We start from the raw sequence: 14,097 nt of genomic DNA, 5'->3' as shown, positions 1-14,097 counted from the left end.
ATAATGCATCCGCTGTCGGTGCAATACTTTACGGCCACGCTCTGTGTGGACGTTAATTGCAGAGAAGCGCGTTCAGAAATCGTGCATCATCTTCGAGGCTTTTGCAAACTTGGAACCACTTAGATCAGGGGTCGGCAAACTTTTTTGGAGCAAAGTGCCAGATATCACAAAAAATACACATGAAATGAGTTTCAGTTGTGGGCCAAGATGTGGATGGAAACAGAAAGCAAAAAATAGGTTTGTGATTGTTGATATCCACCCGATGTTTCATTTTGGCTCTTAGAGAGAAAAAGTTGGTTGAACTGGTGATCATTTTGTGGTAGTAACTGAAACAACCAAACGCAACGGATATAGAATGATATCAAAATGTTAATAATATCTATCATTTATTCGAAAAGTCACATAAATCACCAATAAGGTTCAAATGCAACAACAATAGGTGCTACAATATTAGAACACTTGGAATAGGAAGGATAATTGTTGACGAAGAGTCACAATAAAGTTGCAAAAGAGCCGTACATTGCCGACCACTGGCTTAGAGAGAAGACTATTTCGCAATAGGATTATTGTGTTTATTGCGAAGGAAGCTACCTTCAGACGGTGTTTCACTGCAAGTGAATTTTAATATAACAATGTCTATTCTTACCGAACGTCACGTGCTTTGTTGCCACACAGTTAATACTCCGTTTTGCCCAAGGGCATCGCGAACCATTCACAAACGGTCGCCCTGTTTATGGACACTTAGTCCCATCAAAACGTCAACACACACGCAACATCTTCCGGCTTTTCGATCGAAAGGAAAGCTCACCGGTAAGCGATTAATGCTGAAGATCCCCTCCTTCGGTGGTGCATTAATTAGCGGTCACCCCGAGCGATTCCGGTTCGGATGTAACCGCAACCGGCGAGCTTTGCGCGGGAAATGTGCCAATTTGCACACGAAACACAAACGGACGGCCATGAAGTTCGATCGCGGCGTATCTGTTGGGCTAATGGTGCAGTAGCTGCTGAACAAATCCTAGCAGCACCGGACAGGGGGGAATACCGGTAAACACCTTGCCGATGTAGAAATATGAAAATTTCGCTCATAATAATTTCCATCCTTCGGTGTCGGCTTCCTCACCATAAAGCGACCTCACCGAGGCGCGCTTTAAAATGTTCGAAACCCCTTTTCCCACAAGCTTGTTCTGTTGCGCAGGACTTGTTTTTCGCATATCGGGGTGCGATTCAGCACCGCCTTGCTAGTGCGATGAGATACGTGGTTGGTTTTATTTACGCATCAGGGCCGCTTCAACCAACCCGGCCAACCATTAGGTGATGATGTTCATTCATTTCCTTCCCAAACCCTATCAAAAGCAGGCGGGTTCTGCTCGCCAGGTGTATAAACACAGCATTTGCCTTGGACATAGTTGTCGCTCTTGCAAATGCAATGTTCTTCGTCCCGGCCCCGGGCACTGGTCCTCGGGTCCCGGGTTCGCGGGGCAATGTCGTTTTCGGGCCTGCTTAACAGGCTTCATTAAAATTTTATTCACTGATTTTATTTCTGTTGTTCAATCGTCGTTCTGCTCCTTCTGCTTCTCGGGGCACCCGTTCGAAGCGTTCCCAAGCGAGGAGCGGCTGGTGTATCAAGCGAGTTGATGATGATGTGTAGCGTCCAACCTGGCGGTGACACCGAACTCGAATCTGTCCCGCTCGCTCTCTTCCACTGCCCCAGTCGCACGCTAGCCGGTGCTGATCAACTGTCAACGCGTCAGGATCAACCTTGAGTAAGGCGGGCGGTTGAACAACTGTAACATTACAACTTAATACACTCCTAGACAGCCGGTACGCGGTGAACCAAAGCGTCCAATAGCGGACGCAGACCTGCCGGGTTAGGGCAGGTTTTGTTGCGTTCCCAACCCACGGGAATCCGGGAAGTCGTAAAGGTTGGCCGGTCGGCTGTGATGGCTTCAGAAATGCCGATGGTAGGTTGCTGTTGTTATATCGCCCTCCCCGAAACAGGCACGACATGACCGATGCGGAAGGAGTGAGCATGTAGGTGCTCTAGTTTTTTAAAAAAATATTTAAAAAATACAATAGATTTCGAGAAGAATACAAAGCAACATTCAGCTGGGCTTTACAAACCTGCCGAAGAAGATTGCACGGCAAGCAGCGGCCAAGAAATCGTCATTTGCATTCTACATTATTCCTCCAGTTCTTGCGTGACTTTTGTTACCATCTTTGAATGGGGCTTGCAAGCGGGCGCTCAATCGCAGATACGCTGAAGGAATCGTCACTAATTGAGCTTCGATTTGCGTGCATTCTTCTTCTGCCCGGTGTTTTATAGTGCGAGAGCGAAGTTTAACCTCCAAAACGCATCACCAAACAACAACAACCGTCATCTTGTTAGTTGCATGCCGGTGCTCCAAGGTGGAATGAAGCAACGATGCATCTCGTAAACAGCGATCGAAATGTATACGAACGACGACTAATTTTGGAAAGTCGCATGAAGCCGCATACCTGCTGGAGTTTGATGATTTCATTAAGTAGAAGATTAATGGCGCTTCTTGGTGGTGTTGTCCGTCGTGTTGCCGTGTTCTTTACGGGAGTTTTTTGTTTGTTGCGTGGATTCCCCAACAACCGATCCTAAATTGTGCGTTCGATTTCGTCCAGGCTCATTCTGTGCGCTGAACGCAAATTAAAATGCGTTCCTTATTTTTTTTCTTCTTCTTCGGGGGATTGTTTCGGATCGTACAAATTGAAAAGTAAACTTGCTTAGCATTAATTAAAGGATTCTCGTTAACTTCGCTCACCAAAGTCGTCAACATTAACCCACCACATTCATCCGCCGGTGGTCCACAATTTGATGGCTATCGAGCTCAATAAAATTCTGTATCTTATGCTACCGCGCGGTATGTCGATCGCAATGGCAGTATGGCAATGGTGTTCGTTGCCCTGCTCGGGAAACGGTGCCGTTAGAACCCGCTATCAGATTAGCTAATTTGGAGCTCGATCTGCCCGTTTGCCAGAACAATGCGCAATGTTTATCGGCTGATCGTAGCGATTGGGTTTTGGGGTGATGGCAGGGGTGAAAACAAAAAACTCGGCAACTCCGTAAGTTAGATCTCCAAACAGTAACTAATCATGGGGTTAACTTGTGCGAAATCTCGTGCTCAGGAACCAACGCATCATTTAGATCGATGAAAAATTACACCCGTGCCCACGGTACGGCCACGGCACTTCTTCCAAGCTACATACCACCGCGAACTTTGCGGCCCCGATCTCGATGATAGAGGACCGGTTTGGAAGGTTCGATTCGTTCGAATGAAAACAACAAAAAATCTTACACACACACACACACACACACACACACAATGGAGACACATGCCGCCAATTGGACAGTGGTGATGAAGGTTACCAGAAGGAAAAAGAAATCGTTTTGATTCCGACTACTCTAGGGTCCCTCTACTGCCCACGAATTTTCCCGCCCGGATGATTGGATGATCCCGGTAAGCTACCGTAGTTGTGTTGTTGTTTGCTGTGGGGGTGAAGTATCGACCCGGGGTCTCGTGGGTTTTGGGGCGTTGAAAGCTATAGATTAAATGAAATGTGTAATATTTCAACCGGCTGCAGATAGCGTTTCGATGGGGAGGCATGAGAGCACACCGGCATCCGTAGCCGATCGCGCTCGATCGAGCCCGTTAACAGTCGCGGGGTTCAATTTGTTTCGCCGTTTTGTCGAAACGTTAACCGGATCGAGCAAAAAAAAAAAAAACAAAACCTCCTAGACAAGAGGAAAGGTTCATTCCTGATAAATATATCCCATTTTCCATAAATATTATTTAATCGCTTTATCATCGGCCGCAGCCTAGACAACGCCTAACAACTGCCTCCAAAGCCCAAACCCCCGTCCTGCCCGGGATCGCTGTCATAGAAATGGAGGGAGTTGCGATCGAGCTGCTTTATTTTTTTTTCGCCGTGTCGCCGTGTTTGAGCGGTCGTGCGGACCGAGAAGTTTTCTCCACAAACTTCACTCCAATAAATCTGCGGAGTTCGAGTTGTTCTCGTTGATTTTTGTTTTGTTTTTGGTTTTGTTTCGTTCGGTTGTGGTTGGTTTTTTAAATTTCGATCATTTGTTAAAGATGTTTAAGGCCGCTGATAGCTGTGTTATCGATCGGTTTTGGTTTAGGAGAAAGAAAAAAACAACACCACGACACCCTTGTTAGCTTTATTTATGGATACTGCTCCGGCTGCAGAGCCGACGCAGTAATCACGAAACAGATTTATTCGCCACAACGGGCTTAGAGCGGTTTTTCGGAATGTCCATTTTGCGATCTCACTTTTGGGGACACTTGCAAACCGAACACGCTGGCCCTTTTTGGCCCGCCTGGATGCGTTCGGGAATGCGGAAACCACAACCACACGGTGCAAATGGGGTTGCTTTACGCCAGGAAGCGAATCGTTATTTAAATGTCTCATGTTCACAACTCATTTGGCGAGTAAACGATCACGATTCGCGATCGCGAGCTGTTCGTTCGTTTTTTCTTGCGCTAGAGAAAAAGCTGTGAAAAAATGTTTTCACCACCGCTCCCGGAAGCTCCAGTGGTGGGAGAGGCAGAGCGACAGGCGAGAGTGGAGTGGCGCACGTTAATGAAGCATACCGCGATCGCGGACGTGTGTCCCTTGGGCAATGTTGTACCGCGGCGTGGCCGGATTCGCGCACAGCCACGGGATAGTGTTGCTAGATGCAACATTTGCGATAGCGATCCCGGGTTTTTGCTCCCCAAAGACGTTGCTAATTTTCGGCCCACAGCTCCCGGAGCATTGGATGAAGCAATGGGTTGGGCGAAAGGCTTCCAGCTTATCCGGGCTATTTGGTTAGTGCATGTGTCGGGACTTTGGGAGACATACTTTTAGATAGTAACGTCAAACAAAGGAAGAATACAAAAAAAAGGCCAAACTCCTCACACCCGAGGTCCCCCCGGGGGGTGGGGGTTGGGGGGGTCCGGTTATTGATCTGATAGATTTCCTGTTTTAATACATTTTCATGATTCACACCTTCTCCCACCCCTTCACACCCCCACCCCTTCCCCTCCCTTCCTGGCCCGTTTCGCTTTCCAATGGGCGTACCCCGCCCAACACCGGTCCGGTCGATCTGGTCTCCCACCGTATGAAGTTATCTCGATCCAAATTGAACATGGCCCCTTCTCGGGGCGTGTGTTTCGGAGGTTTCGGTAAAGCAGCCCAAAACGTGTCGTCACGTGTGTTGGTTTCGATCGCACCGATTTCGATGGTTGAAATTTCTCAGATTTCCTGCCCCGACCAGCGAGCGCTCACGGGGTCCGTGCGTCGGGACGGAAATGGATCCGGTCCCGTTCGGTATCTCAGGCCCGGGCGTTAGATGGACGACGCGTGCAGAACCACTTTTCAACGATTGCGTTGATTGATCGGTATCGACAGATGTTGGTGGCGACTCTCTCGTCCGTCACACACGCACACACACACTCATTCACTGGCACACACACACAGGCGCAGGTGTGACCTTTTTGGGTTGTCTTTTGCATTTTATTTGGAAGGGGATACCGCCGGCGTTGAGATGTTAAGTGGGAAAATGGTGTTTTTGAGTTAGCGCCAGCGAAATAGTCGATAATTTCATTATCAAGACCCCAACTGTAGAAAGCGTGTGCTTGCCATGACTGAACATTATTACCGCAGGATTAAAGTTCTGACGGCGAAATGGAACAGTCGCCTTATACTGCAACAGTGTGGGAATTATAAGTCTCATTAAAGAAGAAGTGCAAAATGGGGCATAAAATCAATCCCAATCAACAGTCCCTGAACTACCGGTTGGGCACCAAGGAAGGGCGTGTTAGTACTCCCAGGAGTGTACGAAACTCCCTCGATCCAGCCTATTCGTCTAATCATGGCCACAACGTACCAAGCTGCTCGGTATCCACAAGAATACCTACCCTAGCCCGGAAAGTTCACCCTTCCCCACCCTCTCACCGTGGCACGTCCCGCTAATTCCGGGAACGATCCTTAACGATCGATGCCAGCGCTAATAAGAGACAGTTGCGCGCGCGGGGATGAGGACACCCCATCAACCCCTTGTATCGATGCATCCACGGCGAGGGGTATAACAATATTCTTCCGACCAGGCAATCCGCGTCTCGCTAACTAGCTGCTGCTGCGTGCTGAACCATTGCTGGTTGCTGTCCTGCAAACCAGTTCCGCGCCCTCCCTCCCCTGGGGCCCACGTTGAATCCACCGTGCGTGTGATGATGGTGACGACGACACGCAACAAAACCATACCTCCATAAAGGAAGAAAAACAACACGACAAGAATATGGTGCGCCCGGACATGGGTTGCTCAGTCAGTCAGGGGCTTTTTGATTTAATTAAGTCGGACAAGTGAGAGCATAATATTTTTCCATTGCTACTCTCGGCGCGATCGAACATGTGCCCGCCCTCCCCTTTCCTCTCTTCCTCCTTCATTTGCTGATTTTTTTTTTCAGCGACGAGAGCCGGTTTTAACCCCGATACACTCACCCAGGGAGCAGGTCTTGGAGCCGCTGTGGCGTGGGCTAGAAACAGGGACAGGTGTTGCCGGTTGGAAGGAAATATTTTAATGACATAATGCCGTAATATTGAGATATGCATTCCAAACAAATCTACTACATCGGGGCTGCACTTGCGCATTCCATTGTGCGCTGCTGCGCGAAGTGGTTCTTTCTGTCCGATCCGCCCCGTGAGATCGAGCTAGCGAGTCGATCGGCCGGTCCGGTGCCGCACATAGCTGAGGAGGGTTGTGTTAAATCTGACGTTGGATCAGGCGGCGACGCTGATGATGACGTTGACGGTGCTGATCTGGCCCGATGAGTGAGAACCGATCGGCGAAAAGTGGCACCATGATTCAACCTTCCGCTGCGTGCCTCTCTTACGCCCTGTGTGCAAATTTACCATCGTGGTTTTCGCGTTACCCATCAATGCCCGTTTTGTGGCGATTAAACGAAAGCACAAAATCCCACCCCACCCTCCCCTTAACCCAAGGGGACGTCCTCCAACCCCTCCGGATCGTACAATCGGAATGCGTTCGATTCGGCACTCGGCGCTGGGATTAAATTGGATGGTAAGGTATTCGGACGGGTTGAGCCCCTGGTTCGACCTACCCGCGGGCCGAATGATAATGTGGCAAACCGGCCGCCGCCCACTATTCGCCCCGCCAACCCCTTTTAGCCCGGTGTTTCGGTTCGCCACCTCGCAAGGAAAGTAATTTATGCTCGCCAAACGCTCACCATCAAACCGTGCTGCGAGGCATTGGATGGTACTTAAATTTTATAACTATTATTACCCGCCCCACCCGAACCCCCGCCCCCCATCGATGGGTTAGTGAGAGACAGAAAGGAAAGGCAAAAGGGCGACAGCGACAGCTCCCTTTTGGCGGAACTTACTCCTCGTCCCCCCTATTGCTAGACTGTTGAAATGAGAGGAAAATCTTCAGAAGAAAAACACGCCCCAACAACACCGTTCATCGTCCCTAACTCCTTGAGCTTCTCTCTTCTCTCTCTTCTCTCTCTCTCTCTCTCTCTCTCTCTCTCTCTCTCTCTTTCTCTTTCTCTCGTTAAACTTTGTCGAAACAGCGGGCGTTGTCCGGTAAGAAACCCGTTGACGAACGTACCGGTACCGATTAACACAGACCCTTCGGCGAAGGGAATTCCTTCTGTTGTGTTCTTCGGCCCAGGTCCCCTGTTCGGTTGCGCGAGGGGATGAACTGGGAAAAGAATTTTCATTGTTTTCACCTTCCTATTCCGGAAGAGATTGTGAGACCGTCGGAGGGCTCCGGTGAGGGATCTGAATACTTTCAGAGGGTGGAAACGAAAATCTTGGTGGGAAAGGGGAGGGTTGGAAATGGGGGGGAGGCTGTGAGGAAGGGCAAAAAAAGGTCCGCAAAAATATCTTTTCCCAGTTCCCCACTGTCCGCGCGCAGTTGCGGCAGATGTATAATTTCGCTAGAGATAAAGTCATCCGAATGGTTCCCATCTCTTATCCGTTCGGTGAAATATTTCCTGCCCAGCAATGTTTTGTGCGCCGAAATGTTTTCTTCGTTTCAGTCAGAATAAGATATTTCGATTTTTGCAACCCCAAAATAACAAGGGTGTATTTTATGAGTTTTCTTTCGCCGGGACTCCGGGTGTATGTTGTTGGGAAGTTGATAATTTGCAAATAGTTTACGATTGCGGTCGTATTTTTTGGCGGAAACGAATTTATTCCATTCAATTGTTTTTCCTCGTGGTACAGAAAAAGGCACTTATTCTCCGCAGGATAATAATACGTTCGGTAGCATCATATTTTCGGATCGTAAAATATCCTTCACTTTCACCGTGGTTAATTTCGCGTTGCGAGAATTGAAAAATAAACGCACACAACAACAATGTGTCAACGGTTCGGCTGTTTACCGTCCCTCTAATCGGCACCGTTGGTGTTTAAGGAGAAAAATAACCACCGATACAAGTGAGAACTACGCTAAGTAAAATGTACGCTCAAGTACCGCAGCTCGCGGATCAGTCGACGGCGGCCATAAACCGGGAGAAAGTGGGCGAACGAGAGATGATCGTTAGGCTTTACGATGGTCTCACCAGACACTCCGCCTGTCCACCATAAAGTGGCATCAACCTGTCTCGTGACAGCACTGGCACACACAGCTGTCGTTTATGAGCGCAAATGTTGTGTCCCCGGTCCGCGGACCCGCCCGAAGGAGGATAACCACGCCAGGCCATGACACCGTTTTGACTGGTGCCCCAGTAAACGCGTCCACATCTGCATCTCTGCACCGGGGTTTATTGCACCCGCGCTTGCACCCGGGATGAGAAAACCTGCGGATAGACCAGCCGCGGGTGCACTTGCGTGGCCGCATCACCCGGTGACGGAAACTATTTTGAAGAAGCCCGGCCCGGTACCGTGGCTTAAATTGTGCGGCGTGGTGAGTGGCCAGCACCTTGCAACCACTAGCGCACCGAATGATTTAAGGCAGAAGTGAAAGCGCCTCGTCCGGAATGGGCGCAATTAGAAGTGGTTTGAAAATATGATATGCAAGTGGCGCGCTGCAAAAGAAAATGTGTCGCCCCGATGTGATTTTCGAATCGTTTCGTGATCGATCATGGTGTTGCGTCCCATCGACCGGTTCATTTTTGAGGGAGGGGTGGGGAGGTAGCGGAAGGGACGGTTGAGACGGTTCCAATTACACAGTCCGCGAATGGGTGGCCGGTGTTGGGTGGAACTGGACTGCAGGATGGCCGGGTGGTTTGCAACTTTTCTGCAACTTTTCCTTTTTAGGTGGCCACTAAACGGTTGGTCAGGGCTGGTGGCGACAGTAAATTAAGGCGAAATTTATGCTTCATTAAATGCAGCTTCACCTTGGATCGGGATGCAGGGAGGAAAAAGGTTATTTTCTATTATTACGATCAACTTTAATTGTTACATGAGTTAGGTAAAGAACGCGTCTATGGAGGATCCTGTATGTTTCTTTAAGAGTTGAAAAATATCTGACTTACTCAAACCGTCCTTGATCGTACACCGTCGCAAGCTATTCCGCTATCTCGGTCTTTCTGATGGCACGCCTTCGTTGTCCTCGTGGATATCTTTACGGACCTGGTTGTCCGGTGTTCTTCGAATGACATGACTAGTGCATCGAAGCCTGGCGAGTCTATTTCTGTAGTGAGTTCATCATACATCCCGTAAACCGCGTCATCAAAGCGACTCCTCCATAGCACTGCTGCATATACGGTCGAAAAATCCTTCAGATCATCTTTCTCTTGATCGCGAAATTGATTTCTCTGATGATCACGGGTTTCATCAATTATGGTCAACTGTTTGTGAATTACAAATCTCTATAGGGTTTAAATAGTTGCACCTTCGTCGATTACCTTTTAACTCAAGAGAGATGACATTCTAGATCACTTCAAAAGAGCAGTTATTTATCTGTAGATAGGTGTATTACCAGCTTAAGTTGAGGTTTGTTAGTAAAGCTAATGGTGATGGTATCATCATTTCAGTTTTTTCCCAAGGTCTGTTCTATTTTCTGATAAGCATCCACTCGGGTTATAAACCAATGACGTCTATGTCATCAGCGTATGACATACAAACACCATAAGTATCGATAAATCGATCTTTCGGTCTCTACCTGTCGTGCTTAATTGTTAACATTATTGAGCAGATCAGTAAGTCCTACGCAATTCTCACATCTCTTGAGTTGCGGAATGTATCTCGCTATAAACCCTTTTTTCGTTAAAACGGCCTATCCTTGTCGATTTATTTTTCCGCGTAGCCAGATAGTCAGTCCTTTCTGCGGAGTCCATTTTCCGGGATAAGTCCGGATGGGATTTTGGTCCGGTCCGTTCGTGTGAAAACCGGTGCCACCGGGTCGCCCCTAATAAATACTTGCGATAGCCCATGTTTAACATTTTTCATGAGACAATGAAGTACAGCCATCAGATCGGTTAACTGAAGATCAATGTGAACGATATCAATTAGTTAGTTTACTTCAATTTAGAATATCCAACTATTGCATGTCTCTCTCTCTCTCTCTCTCTCTCTCTCTCTCTCTCTCTCTCTCTCTCTATTTCACCAAAAAAGTTAAAGAAAGAGGACACCCATTGTCATATGCACCATACCATACTATACCCTACAATCAGATCACTAATTACGCGATAAACATCAGATTGGTCCTTCTTCGACCACGGTTACTGCACGGAATGTCCCCAAAACTCCCTCCCATTACTCGGATCGCGCTACAGCTTATATTTCTATCTCGCTCCCTCATACGGACTTTTGCTTCCCCAAAGTCCCACCGGGCGAGAGACCTAATTTGATACGGCACGAACATAAATCTTGCCAATTACCGAACCGGGCGCGCAGAACGATCCACCAAGAGCCGCCCCCGCACCCAAGGGTCCGAAAGGGTCCCAAAATCAATGGCTGATTTATTGCCACGCGGCAATACAATGTTGTTTAGCGGCTTGGGGTGATGATGATGCTTTCGCAACGGGGATGGCTCTGGCCGTCGAACGGGCACGGTTAACTCCCGCTGGAAAACCAGACCCCTCACGGGACGTGAAGGTAGTCGGACGCAAAAAGCACAAAACGATGAACCGTGCAGAGAAAGCACGGCCAGCGAGTGGTTGCGCATGTATAGGTTCCTCACCTTTTCCTCACGCCATTTCCGGTGGATCGTGGATTTCGGAGGATCGATGAAGCGATCGAAGCCGGAGAGAGGGCGACAGTTTTGCAATGCTGCTGCTGCTCGTGTGCAGCAGCAGGTTGTCCCCCGATGGAACGCAAACATACCGAATCGATTTATAGAAATTTCAAATGCTATTGAATCGTTAGCGATCGAAGGATCGATGACGATACGGCAATAAAGAAGCGCACCGTGGCAGCTGAATAGAGCCGGGATGGGGAGCAATACACGGCGATTTAGATTGTTATCAACCACCGCTTGCAATGTGATTCATTGAAGAATGGAGGTTTAGCTTTTCGAGCGCGAAATAAGACATCCTCCATGGTGGTAGTTTTGGTACATGATATAATATACACTCGCGTAACATTTTACTCCCGCAGGTCGACAACATTCGTTTCGCATTCCACAGCTATAAATCATCCCCGATAAACCGTCCCCGTACGGTCAGGCAAATATCACGACCAAATTACATCCAATTACATCCTTCCTGTGCCGTGCGTGTTCTGATTGATGTTGTGCTCCAATTACGGATCCACCGTCACGGATGTGGCGTGTCTACCGGTTTTATGTGTGTGCCACACTTTTTTTTGCTGTTGTTGTTGTCTTGCAACCCGTCCAGATGTTGATCCTTACTGGCTGCTGCTGTGCGTTTGGTTTCCGATTCCTGGGAAAGCGCATACCGCAGTTCCGAATAATTGCAGGTTAATGGCCTTTGGCCGGTTGGAAAAATGGACAGGCAATTTGGATGAGGGGGCCAGATTGAGTTGGGTGAAAATATTCAAAATATTCCCGTTCCGTTGCTAGGGAATATTTATTTTCAAGCAAACGCGATGGATAAACACGGGTACTGTGTCGGGCGAGCAGAGAAGCAGGGGTTTTTCTTTAGGATATTCGAAGGTTCCACGATCACTGTGGTATGCGCGAGTCCTGTTTCTCAAGTTAAACCTTTTTTTTCCCTCTCTTCATTTCATCCCAATAATGGTCCCAGGATTGTTTTTGCTTTGGAATTAGGTTCGGTTTGGGCTGAAAAACTTCCGCCACCGCGCGACAGACGGTGCCCGCCGCGGGTGCCTGTTTTGTGAGTGCATAAAAATTGCTGCCCACCATACACCCGAAAGGAATGTGCTGCCCATCTGCATAAGAGTGCAGCGTCGTGGCCGGATCTTTGTAACGATCGGTCGGATTGTAAGACGCATCGGGCGTTTTTGCGGGCAAAACAAAAACCCAACATCCACACCGTGCATGCAATCGCGTATGTGTACTTTTGTTTCTCCTTGGTGACTTGGTGTTCCGTTTTGGTTGCTGTTGTCCTTTGTTTCCTTTGCGGCTACTTGTGGCTACATACTCACCAAGAAAATAAAACATGCCACGAACAAACGATTTGTTCGGACAAAATTCACTCACCAAACGGGCGACACAGCGTTTCGGCCTCAAGTACGGAAATCGGGCCCGCGTGCATCGTTTGTCGTCAGCGCTGAGCATCACCATCACCCGAAATAGGTCGCGATAGGTAGTCACGCCTAAGACAATAATCGGTCTGCAGGATACACTTCGGAGTAACACTCCATCCTATCACACGCCAGTTGGTTGGACGTGCAGAACTTCCAAGCTGACACAGCACTACTGCTGCCCGGCAGAGCTGAACCGTGAACCGAGAGTGGTAGCGCACAAGGGGGAGGGTGGGGGGTGGGGGGAGAAAAAACAAAACAGAAAAAAAACATCCAAACCATGCAAACCAAAACCGGCGAAAAGAAAGCAGAAGGAATTAAAGTACGAAATAATTCCATATAATTAAGACTTCTTTATAAATTCAATTCTTTTCGCTTCCTGGCGTTGTTACTCCGCGTGTACGATGGTACAGAACGGGTGGTATAAGATTTGGTAGCTCGGTTTTGTCGGGTCTGCGTCATCGAGACGCACCGCCACGAAAGACTTCAACGCAACGATGGGAAGGAACGGGAGAGATGTAGGGGAAACAAAATTATAACACTCCTTTTCGTTGCGATCCGAAGACGCTCCTCCGGGTCAAGGGTAAGTGGTGGACAAAGGCAAAGGAAAGGTGACCGAGGAGGTCACGATCAATGAGATTGTGTGTGTGTGTGTGTGGAAGGCTGGGAGTGAGTGGGATGTATTTCGGCACAAGGCAGTATGATCCTCCGGCCCTACGTATGTCCCTTGGGCGTCCATTTCTTTTCGCCCTTTAACAAATACACGTACGTTTGTAAAAAAAGGGGAGGACAAACCAAACCGAACCAAAAAAAAAAAAATGGCAACTCTCAGCCTCTCTGGTACGATGCAGATCGTGCCGTCATTGGGAACGGGCGCGGAAACGGACATATAAATTCCGATTGTATTGAAACGTTTAAAATTCCCTCCCCATCTCTGCCGATTTGCCGCTTGTAAATTACGCATTTTCGATAATGTTGATAAATTTGTAATGTGAGCAGACGGTATTTCGCTCGCACTGGTGGTATGCGCCTGGCGTACCGGACGGTGGATCACGTTCAATGGCCGTGATGCCGCAGCTACGCGCTCCAGCCATGAAACTATATTATTAGTTTATGCGTTTATGCAAAAACGGCCACCAAATGCAGTGCCCGTCGCCATTTTACCGATGGCCGTTTGACCCGTTTATACATATTTTTTTTATGCTCGACGCGTGCACGTACCGGGGTGGATCGCCGAAACCCTTAACACAGATCTGCTTAAGATTGCTGCACACTGTAGGCGCGTACGCTTCGTACTGGCCGTGCGCAACAAAATCAGCCCTCCAGAACCATTCGATGGGATAAATGTCAATAAGTCGGTAATTTATTTCGGCATCTATGTGCAATAAATTTCGCAAACGGTGTCGTCTTTCGCAGCCGTCCATTGTTCGCCCGTTT

Source organism: Anopheles moucheti, chromosome 2 (assembly GCF_943734755.1).
Source record: "Anopheles moucheti chromosome 2, idAnoMoucSN_F20_07, whole genome shotgun sequence".
NCBI lineage: Eukaryota > Metazoa > Arthropoda > Insecta > Diptera > Culicidae > Anopheles > Anopheles moucheti.
This window is presented reverse-complemented; position numbering follows the sequence as displayed.